The sequence below is a fragment of the Lactuca virosa genome, chromosome 7 (assembly GCF_052849685.1).
Source record: "Lactuca virosa cultivar CGN04683 chromosome 7, Lactuca_virosa_CGN04683_v6, whole genome shotgun sequence".
Classification (NCBI taxonomy): Eukaryota; Viridiplantae; Streptophyta; class Magnoliopsida; order Asterales; family Asteraceae; genus Lactuca; species Lactuca virosa.
In genome coordinates, this window is record NC_136432.1 from 195,126,163 (window position 1) to 195,138,476 (window position 12,314).

General features: G+C 26.6%; 1 long non-coding RNA gene across 1 annotated transcript; it reads right to left on the reverse strand.

Moving 5' to 3' along the window:
• Positions 1-232: 232 nt before the first annotated feature.
• Positions 233-3,785, reverse strand: LOC145125244 (uncharacterized). The gene is made up of 4 exons (XR_013715893.1): positions 3,588-3,785; positions 2,738-2,785; positions 742-859; positions 233-604 (listed from the first exon to the last, which is right to left on the reverse strand). It is a non-coding gene; the product is annotated as an uncharacterized LOC145125244 (long non-coding RNA).
• Positions 3,786-12,314: the final 8,529 nt, after the last annotated feature.

The following is a 12,314-nucleotide window of genomic DNA, read 5'->3' on the forward strand; positions in this document are numbered from 1 at the left end:
GTAGTATAAGGCAAAGTCGTCCATGGTATGAACATGTTTAGTTATTCTGGATTTACTTGTATATGGGCTCCACCTAATAGTTTTTAAAGTTTTTGGTTATAAATATCCGTAGCTAAGGATTCAAATGTAATCATTTCGAAATAGTCGAGTTATAGCAGAGTTATTTGGTTTCTGCATATAGACGTACGTCATATCGATCGAACCAGGACAATTTTTTGTATGTTTCTTTTTCTTGATTGCTTGGATAACAATAACTTTATTGAACGTAATTTAAAATGATCTGTATTATTTTTGTTCATTTATTTGAGTGCATTATTATTATGCATGGTTGTCAAATTTCAACCACACTCCCAATTCTTTTGTAGGCCCAAAATATTAATTGATTCCCATTTGCCAGCCACGGCCATATAGCGATTAGCCCATGTTAATCTTAATGTTAACTAAACCCTTCACAATATCTATATCTTCTATTCTTAATAAAAGAGTACTTTGAACGCCATGTGTCCCTCTTTTGCACCTCCTACTTGCCACGTGTCCTTCACAGAAAAACTCTTGGACTGATTTTTCCGCCCATGCGATTCTTCAATTGTCAATAACTCATCTCCTAAGATTAAGGAAATTAGTTTTCAATTAGTTTTACACTGCATTCAAATTATTTATTATACATGTAAAGAAAATTTTCAAACTTTAATAGAGATATGCAATCCCTTAAAATCAGCTAATCATAATCCGCCAACTTACAAATATTGATTTCGTGATTGATATCTTCTTCGCTTCTTCATTGAAGTCTTGGAACTTGTATTCAACAATTCTTCTTTGTCTCTACAAAATATCGAAGGTATATCTCCATCTGTTTAGTCTAAAAAAAAAAATCTTAGTTATTTGTGTTTTTGTGATCTATAAAAAACTTATTTACACTATTTCCTTTTCTTCTCCTTCTGTTACGATTCTTCTTCTCAATCTCTTACTTATTTTGAGGATTTGAGTTTCATATATCATCCTACTTTTATTCTGTAGGAGATACCATACCACATATATCACCCTCCTCTTTCTTTATAACTTTCAGTTTTTTAATAAAATAACATCATCCATAGTGTATTTTTCAGCATAAAAGAATTAATTATACCAAAAATGCCCTTTTATAATCTTTACACTCTAATTCCTGCCAACAAGCTTTAGTTCTCGAAAAAAACTCAATCAAAATACACACCTGATCATTAATTGCTTTATGCAATATGTTATTTACTTTATTTCTTTTTTCTTCTCCTTCTGTTACGATATTTCTTCTCCTTCTGTTACTTTTTTTTCGAGGAATGGACCATGGAAAACCGGAATAATAATCCAAGGTTCCATTCCATGTTGAGTTTGTTTCATTATAACCACTTTTGTTATTAACATTGTAATTTATCATTCTAAATGTAATATGCAAGAAAAAAAAATTATAAGTAAAAGAAGCTTTAAATATAAGCAAAAAATAGCATTGTACTATGATAAAAAAAAATTTCTGCAAGGTTATCTTTCTTTTTCTTCAAATCTAATTATAAGAATGATGTTATAAAAATATACAAATGAGACCACGAATTTCACTGTTTTGCCCCTACAAAAAAAACTACTTTAAAATAACACATATTTATACCATATCATTTTTTTTCTGCATTTTATATAGAAAAATTAAATTAAACAATGAAACTTTAGAAAATATACATCATATAGCATTGTACTTTCTAAAAAAAATTAACAATTTTCCATAAGATAGTATGATTTTTACTGTGTGACTGATTTGCCCTTGAAATTCTACATCTTTTACAGAAAAAAAAACAAAAAATAAAATAAAATAAAGAAAAACTTCAAAAGTATGCCCCTGAAATTCATACTTTTCTGATCGTCAAGCCAAAAAATAATCTACTTTGTATAATATATGTTTCTATTTTTCAACATTTGTTTTTGTTTTTTTTCATAAATTGTTCATGTTAAGATAACTTCACACAACTACCATATTATAGCATCATACTATTCGTATGTAAAACTCTTATAACATAAAGTTTTTTTGTCCAATAATTAGCATCATAAGTTACTGTTATAAGAGTTTTATAACATAAAGTTTTAGTTTTTCATTTGTTAACTCAAAGCAACATTTAGGGCAATCTACTTTTGTTATTGCCTTATTAGCATATTATAATGTCTTACTTTTATATTGTAACAATTTTGTAAAAGCCATTTTACATAATGTTTAATTTTTTCATTTTTTTACTCAAAGGGCAAATGGCCAATTTACTTTTTGCTATGTCTATTTACCAAATGAATGAAAGTATGAATCTAAAATCGTCTACTATACTAATATAGATATATTGCTGATAGTTCTGGACATAACAGAAAAGGGACATGTTTTTTTTCTATTGAGAAATAAAAGATTAATAGAAAAGGGCATGATTGTCCTTTTTGCCCTTAAAGGGCAAAAAGGGCAATGTAATATAGTTATCGTCTTATTAGCATATTATAACATAATACTTTTGTGTTGTAACATTTTCATAACAAAACGTTTATATTATTCGTTTATTTTACTCTAATAGTAAATGACTTGGTGCAATTGAAAGAATAAAGGACAAAAAGGGCAATTTGGTTTTTTCATGGTTGTTACCAACACTACAACATAGAGACAAAGATGTCAAATTTTAATTATTACTTAAAAAATATGTATATAAACACAATTTAAACGGAAGATTTTTTTTGTACTCACCACTTTATTCCTGCCATGGTTTTGATATTGAATTGCAGTTTTGACATCCTGTAACATTTGCACAAAACATACATTGTTTCATTTTTTGAATTCCACTTCACTTTAAAATAAGAAAATAATTAACAGTCCACCTACATGCACTCTACCCTTCATGCAAGAGTTTGAAAATAGAAAAAAAATAATATAAAACACAAACATTATTCATTAAACATTGCATTAACCAATAAGAACATAATAATGGTAGGCACTCGCTTGCTTAAAAGGCTAAGATGGTTAGTCTATGTTTTTTCATACATTTACAATTTTTATGTAAAATATACATTAAAAAATATATATTACCATTTTGAAAACAAAAGGGTATGCGAGTAAATTGGATTTCATAGATTTTAGGACAGAATGTTGAAATCCACATGTCAAGGGATTTGTGAATTTCAATTAGATTCAATCTGGTACTCATTTGCAACCAATGCCATAATGGAATGGAATTGGATTCCAATTCCGGCCAAACCTCAAGTCTATTACAAATAAACGATTAGAGAGTCAGAAAAAAATACAATTTAATACACATTAGCAACATCAGGTTTTTTGAAACAACTTGATCTTAAATTGATAGTCATGCTATCCACGACACGTTTGACCACAACTGGTTTATAAGCTCCTACAGATCCTTGCAAATAACAAATGCATCCAGATTAATGTCATTAACTAAAATTATCATTAATTAGAAAAGTCAACAGCAAATCAAACAAATTTACGAAAAATATGCCAAGATTTGAAACGCAAATCCTATAAAAATCCCAGAATAAGAATTGATTATAATCCGTTGATATTTCAGTAAAAATATGTATACCTGCATCCGAAATTCCTCTTCTTCTCTTTGTTGGCAGTTGTGTCATTGTGTTATCCTGCTGAACAGGTAGCTTCCGAATAGGTCACCATTTATTGGAAACCATCGTTGTCTTCTAAATACTCTTCTCCATTATCTTCATTTTGTTAATCTTTTTATCTTGCTCAGATATCACCGACATTTATAGGAGATTGTACCGACGAAAACATTACCCCCAAATCTGAAGGTTTAGATCCCGAAAGAAGTACTCCATAATTAGCTATGTAACACCTTCTATTTTAAAGTATTTACATTTCTAACCCCCCTAATTTTCTTCCATTACGTGATTTTGTTAATAAAGCAATATATATACATAAATTTCATTATATTATTTTTCTTAATTTATGTTGTGAATTGTTTTATCATTACAAAAAATAACGTAATAATACTTATATAAATACAACATTACTTAGTTTGCTATATAAAAACAAAAGCAAAATATAATAAATATATTTTAATATTTTATAATTATTTATTTTGTTAATAACTGAATACAAAATACTCATCATTTACTTGTGTTATTTTGCCAAGTAACTCATATGTCAAACAAATAAATCCAACTATATTATTTTTGTTAATTTTATTAATATTTTATATCATTAATAAATAAATATAAACTACTATATGTGTCGTAATCGTAATTGGTGCTACTGTTTATTTCATTCTAATTTAAAATTCCATTTAAATTTTAAAATAGATTTTTTATATATGATGGTCAACAATTTTATATGTCAATTCAATTTATATAACATTATACAATATGAACATTTTTAAATAATTTATTCCTAAACAGCGTCCTAAATATCGTCAAAACATATTAAATATTTTGCAGAATCATACGTTATGACATTAAAAACACATAATATAAATATGTGAATTAATAATTGTTTCAAAATAATAGATTACTCACCATGATTTACACGCTATTTCTTTATTATTCAATTTTTGAATTAAATTTTATTCAATTTACCGGACTTATCAACCTTCTTTCCATACTTTAAGATTATTACATTTATTTTTAACTTTAATTTATTATTTTTCATTATTAATCAAACAAGAACATGGATGTCAAAAATAGAAAGATATATTTGGATAATAGATAATTCAAGAAAAACTATAACGCATCATCGTCTCAACGTTTATCTACTGCACATGTTATTAATTTTAGAGAAAATTGCAAATTTAGCCAAATATACTAATTATTTTGTGAAAAATAGCAAAAAAAAAATCAAAATTGCATTTTTAGCCACTAAAATCGCAGATGAGTATAACCCATCTGCGATTTCGCCATGCCATCTGGGAACGTACAAGTGGCTAAAACACAGACATGCTTTAGTCACTTGTACGTTCGCAGTTGTTTTTTTTCGCTGTATATACCCCTTTTTCAGCCTAAAATCGCAGATGGACTATGTCCATCTGCGATTTCCTCTCCTTTTGAACTGCGATTTTGTAAATTTTTTTTCGTTTTATTATTATTATTATTATTATTATTATTATTTTTTAATTTTGACTATGAAATTGATAAGTTTGACTACAAAACAACCTTATTATATATAAACTTTTTCAACAAATTATCATTTTTGCTGTTATTTTTTTGGAAAATTTGTTTAAAACATCTCTAAAGAAATCGTCCATGATATTATCCGTGATAGCTCTAAGGAAATCGCAGAGAGAGAGAGAGAGAGAGAGAGAGTTTTTCCAAGAAAGAGAGTGAAAAATGAAGAAAAAAAAACGTTTTTATACTAGATCCCACGAAATCGCGGATGGACTTCACAAAATCACAGATGGACTTTTCCATCTGCGAACGTACAAGTGCCTAAAGCACATCTGTGCTTTAGGCACTTGTACGTTTGCAGATGGAAGGGCAAAATCGCAGATGAGTTTAATCCATCTGCGATTTTAAGGGCTATTTTTTGTAATTTGAGTTTTTTTGGCTATTTTCCACAAAGTAATTAATGTATTTGGCTAAATTTGTAATTTTATCTTAATTTTAGTCAATACGACAATTTTCCGACTTTTTCTTACATATGTAATATGTTGTATTTATTTATTTTAAATCTATTATTCATTATTATTTTAAAAATTAAAGAATTTTTATAAAATATAAAATCTTTAACTTTATAACAAAATATATCATTAAATTGTTAATTACTATTTTACAAGTTCAAATAACACTATAGATTCTACTAACGCTATATTTCGATAATAGAAAATCCAAAATAATTTCTAGCACATCAACCCTTCAAAATTCCTTTATTACACGTGATTCTTACATGTTGAATAACGGTACTTATATTCGTTTATTTTACATTTACTTTTTTACTATAAAAATTATATCAAACTATCTATATTCTTAAATTTATTCTCTTTTTAAGAATTCATATTATTTTTATTATTACTAACTATTTTTTTTCTTATTATATAACAGATGTCTACAATTGTCATCGTCATTTAATATCTACGTATTATCAAATTTTTTATTATCGTTGCTAAATAATTAAGTGATAATTTAATTAAAATCATTTTAAATTTCTTGCCCGTTGTATCCACGGGTTATAACCTAGTATACAATAAATGAAGACTCGTTTTGCCACATGTCAATTTCTTATTAGTTTTGATACTTATCATTTTATATTTTTGAAATAAATAATATTCACATGTCAATTCTTAGGTTTTTCAAAATTTAAAATTAAAAAGTCACATAATATTTATATATTTATATATTTATATATGTAAAGTATTAAATGTCATATTTAAATAGCAATTAATACATTTCTTTATTTCTTATTTCAAAATTTTATTTTAAAAAATATTTATTGTTTACACTTTAATATTTAATTTCTTTTTTAATCAACTCGTGTAATACACGGGTTTTACACCTAGTTATAATATATACACTGTGGCTGGACACACACACACACACACACATATATATATATATATATATATATATATATATATATATATATATATATATATACTTTAGTGATTCGTAAAATATTTTTGCTATTTGTAAATATTAATTCATTCAAAAGATAGATCCAAAATTTACATCATTTTATGGCTAACCTTGATTTTCGTTAAAAGTTAATCTTGATAAGTAAAATAAAACACTTTGAATATGTATTAATTCCTTATTCTGTATATAAGCAAGGCATATGAATATGAAGTGGATCATATTGAAGTCTTAGCAGAATCCATTATATTAGAGCTCTTGAAAAGAAGTCGTAGGCAGTTTACCTCACGGATGAATCCTTTTTTCTTTAGAGTTTACTTGTATTATAAAAGTATTATTTCCGTTTTGACTGTAAATAATGTGAAATTCAGGAATTTAGTTAATCACGGGATGACTAGATACTTAACATAAGTAATATGCTTTCAATTTTAACTATGACAATGCCTCTCAAATTAAAACAAATGATATTTATAAAAATGATAATTAAGATTGAAGTGATAATCCGAAATAACTAACTATTTCAAGCATTGAAAAAATGACTATCTCGTCTGAAATAGGATATTTCATATTATTTCGGACTAACTTTATGTTACATTATAATATTTTATATGACAAAAAAGTACATTCGATGGTCAAATTCTAGATTGCAAATTGCGGATTCCGGATATAAAAATATCTTAAATTTCAAAAACAAGTTTGAAATCTGATGAATAATTCTGAAATTTCAAGAAATTTATTTGCTGAAAAATAAAATGGTACAATGTGCCTTTTTGCAAACTCATTTCTGAATTCGTATTTTGTATAAGAAAAAATTTCATATTCCAATTTATTTTGTGCTAAATATATGTTACATTAAAAATATTTTTTTATGACAAAAAAGTACATTCAGGAGTCAAGTTCTAGATTGCGAGTTGCGGATTCCGGATATAAAAATGTTTGAAGTTTCAAGAACACGTCTGAAACGTAATAAATAATTCCAAAATTTTGATAAATGCCTTATATTTTTTTCCATTGAAAACTAACAAATAGTTAAAGAATCATACCAAATAGGAAATAGGAAGTAATACAATACAAGGGATCACAATGTAACATTTAACTTAAAAAACATTGATATTAAACATTTTAAAAATGACAATTTCTAATATTTCTGAAATGGGTAGAGAGTTTTTAAAAATGTTTAATAAGAAAAACAAAAATACAAATTATATAGTATATAATAATGTATTGTTCTTAACTAGATGTTTATTTCATTAAGTACAAAAAAAGGTTTAATACATTAATCCTACAATGTAGTGCATTCATTTTCCTATATGTCTTTTTTTAAACGGCAGATATCATTTTCCTAGATATTGTCAAATCTATGAGCTTTCTTTGGGTGAAAAGCAGGGGTAAAAGAAAGGGTTAGCCTGGGCAAATTGGTCTCAATGCCCTTTTCTTAACCTATAATTTCAGTTGTTTGTTGTTGTTTTATTTTCGTGTTGTCCGTGCTTCTGTGTTTTGCCACTAGCTTTATGTGGCTTGTATTGTTACTTTCCCTGTTACTTCTTTTTCTTTAATTTTAATTTATTGGCCGGTTCCAAAAAAATATCATTTTCCTATATGTCCCTTAAAAGAGTCCCATAAAATAAGTTAGAATGTAAGACTATAGACATCGAGATTAATAACTTTCTTTTCATTGTGATTCTGAAACACTTTGTGTTTTGTAGCATATTCCATACCAATTAATACAAGGGCTAAAGTGTCTTTTCTTCTCTACTTTGAAATAAAAATAGTAGGATTGAAATAAATGCATGGACAAGTGCACCTAACATCAAGTTCATAATACACCACTCCATAAGCATCATCAATTACTCAATGGGCTTCTAACCTTGTGTAGGTCACCCCTTATTCAACCTTATATAGGTCACACCCCTCAATAAGTCCCTCCTAATAAATTATAGTATAAAGTTTATAGTTCTAGTTTCTCTTATTTAAAGCACTTTGACGACGCAAAAATGAGTGCTAATTGTATTTTATTTTGCCAAACTCGTAGAGAAATCGTGATGTCATTTTCTCAACCGTTGACAATGACATTATATATATATATATATATATATATATATATATATATATATATATATATATATATAAAGTTGTGGAAGAAAAGAATAGTAAACTTGGGATACTTTGTCCAAGTTTGGTCCCTTGATTTACATATCCGGTCCCTGTACTTCTTTAATTAATTTATTCATGTCCTTTTGTTTGTGTTCCATTCAACTTCCCATTATTTTGTCAGAATTGGTCCCTGTATTATTGTTGGAAGTTAGGAATACTAAATTTGGATGTTTTTTGGCAACTTTGGTCATTATTCTTTACCCATTTTGACACTTTTGATCCTTGCAATCAATATTTTTACACTTTTTTGGAACCTTTTAATATTTAAAGTTTGGCCACAAAACTTTAACGGTTTGACAACTTTGATCCTTTTTCTAAAAAGTTGCTAATTCCTATCCCTTTAATTCTTTAGCCATTTTCACACTTCTGGTCCTTGCAGTCAAAACTTTTACATTTTTTGTCCGGGGCAAAGCCCGGACTTTTCATCCTTGCACTTTCTATGTCTGTCATATTTATCAATTCGGAAACAACATTGAAAGCTTCCGGCCCCCGCGTAGCGGGGGTAACCTTTCTAGTGTAATTTTATGATTGATGATACCCACGTGAAAAGAAATGGGCCACCATGATTATATGAGATTTTGCGGTGCAAGCTTATGGTGAACAAAACGATCGGTTCAGTCTGAAACCGACGGTTTTGGTTTAGTATTTCTTTTTGCATACACATAGATCCTTAAAAAGTCACCTTGCACGTATCAATATATTTTTGTACTAGGTTATAACCCGTAGACACCATGAGTGAAAAAGGTAAAAATATTTTTATTAAAATTTTAAGATAATTATTGACCAATGATAATAAAAAATTAAATAATTTATAAATATAGTTGTTTTGTCTGTAAGTTCATAATCATATACTGATAAGTTAAACTATGAAAGCATAGTGATTTAAATATCCGATCGAGAATTTGTATTTGTACATATGTTAGAAAATAATGATTTTATACAATGCAATATAATTTTGAACGTAGTTTAAAACAGAAATGGAAATATTAATGGAAATGACATTCTATGAAATTTAAACTCTATTGTAATATAATAGAAATAAGCCGGGCCAAGAAAAAAAGTATGTATTAAAATGCTGATGTAATGGTCATTTATTAATAATAAATAAAATTTGATATAAATAATAAAATTGTACAAAAGTATTTATAAATTTCTAAAAACTTCTTTATACACAATATTACATGTTTTATTTGTTTGTCTACAATTTTTATATAAAATCAACAATTTTAATCATTCTCTAATTTGAACTATGATAAAACAACATACAATTGGTCAAATGTAAAAACAGGACCCTTGAAAAACAAACCAACCTTCGATAATGACTGCCATTGACTCTTACTAATTGTAATTGCAATTTTTTTTGACCAACTTTTATCATTTGAAGTCATTAAAGTCGATGATGTTGATAAACACTTGGACATGATCAATGTGGTGCAAGTTGTTTTAAGAAAACAATCGTACTTTTAAAATTAAGTACAATATTACGCTTAAAAATGAATAATTTTGGCCCAAACTTTCAAGGTTTCCTATTTGTCTTACTTTCGATCCAAAACAAATAATGCTCTCCAATCATATCACCAAACTTCGAATTTGTTAACGTATGAAAAAATGAGCTCATTTATGCAACAAAATGAGAACATGATACATGCCCAAATATCTATTTGAGATAACACTTTACTTTCTCCACCTATAATTAACTACCAAATCCAAAAAATCAAATAATAAAATAAATCATAAACAACATCAATGATAAGAGCTTAATTTTAAGAGTTTTTGTAAAGACATACCTTTCTTAGATCACAAAGACGTAGCCTTCCTCACAAGTAACAAGTAGAATCAAAAGAAAATGTTAAGTGATTTGAGATCAGGTTAAATTGACAATTATGAGAATTAACAAATTATCAGTCAACAAAGTAACATAACCATTAATATTATGTATACCAGATTCCTCAAGTTACTTACTGTCAACTAGCAATGCAACACACCACCAACAACTGAATCTCTAACAGATTAAGAGAAAACACAAAACAAAAAGTTTAAGTAGATGAAAAAAAAGAAAAAGAAGAGAGATGTGGCTAAATTGTGATTAGGGAAAGTGCTTACAGTTAAGCAGATAGAACCCTAATTGGCATAAGTTAAACTGATTCAACAAATAACAAACATATAAAACCAAATCTGATTAAAATAGATCCAACATAACCATTGAATTATGTACACCAGATTCCTCAAGTTACTTGCTGTCAAGCAGAAATGTCAAACACCACCAACAATTGAATCTCTAACAGATTGAGATAAAACACATGAAAATGAGTATAAGTAGATGAAATAAAGAAGAAGATAGATGCGACTAAATTATGATTAGGGCAAGTGATTACAGTTAAACAGATAGAACCCTAATTGGAATAATTTAAACTAATTCAACAAATAACAAACATAGAAAACCAAATTTGATCAAAATAGATCCACCATGTCAGTGAAAGCGGTAGCAAGAAACATAAAATGTAAAAAAGAAAACGCAGAAAACAGAGCTCTAATCTACATATAAAGGATAATGCTTATATGGGGTTCTATAAAGTACCGACTTTGAATGAGATTGTTAGATGTCAGTATTTGGTTTCAGAGGTTAAGGTTTCAGTCGTTCATACTCAGTTTTAACGTTTTTAATTTTTTTTTTTGTTTTTTTTTTGTTTTTTAAAATAAATATATTTTTTTTCCTTTTTTTTCCTTTTTTCGTTTTGTTAAATATCTTTACTATATAATTGAAGATACTAGTGTTTTTTTATTTTTGTTTTTATTTTTGATTTATTTTTTGTTTATTTTTTTAACTTTTTTTTATCATTATATACTCGGTTTTTTTAGTTGTTCTATTTTTTTCGTTTCTTAATTGTTTCTTCTTTTTTTCTTTTTTTTAAAAAAATTGTTTCTTTTATTTTTTAAATTAAATATCGCTTTGAGTTTATTATGTTTAACCATTATAAAAAGTTTCGAATCATAACGATACTATACATCATACATTTTTGGATCATATTAATTTAAATCATCAAAATTTGGATCATATCATTTTGAATCATAGTAATTTGGATCATATCATTTTGAATCATAGTAATTTGGATCATATCATTTATGAATCATTATGATTTTTATATTGAATTAAATAAAGTTTTTGTTCAATATAACATTTGGATCATTATATATTTTTTTGAATAATAAAATTTATAATAATTAAGGATCATAAAATATTCGAATCAAAATATTTTTAGATCATAACAAATTAATGATCATAAACATGTTGAATCATAATATTTTTGAGTCATAAATATTTTAAATCATTTCTATTTGGATCATATTATGTTCAACATTTTTTTAAAAACACTTTTAATCTTTTAAAATCAAGTTTGATATCTAAAACACCTTATTTTTTTAAAAATTCTTTTTACAAAGTCATTAAAATAGTTGGTAGAAGTATAGCTAAAGTTTTTATAATTTTTGGAGATTTTTTTCTGGGTTTTTTATTAATATAAAAAATTAAAAAAGTAAATTTTTTTTTCAAATTTTCATTATTGTGCTCATTTTGTAGAGAA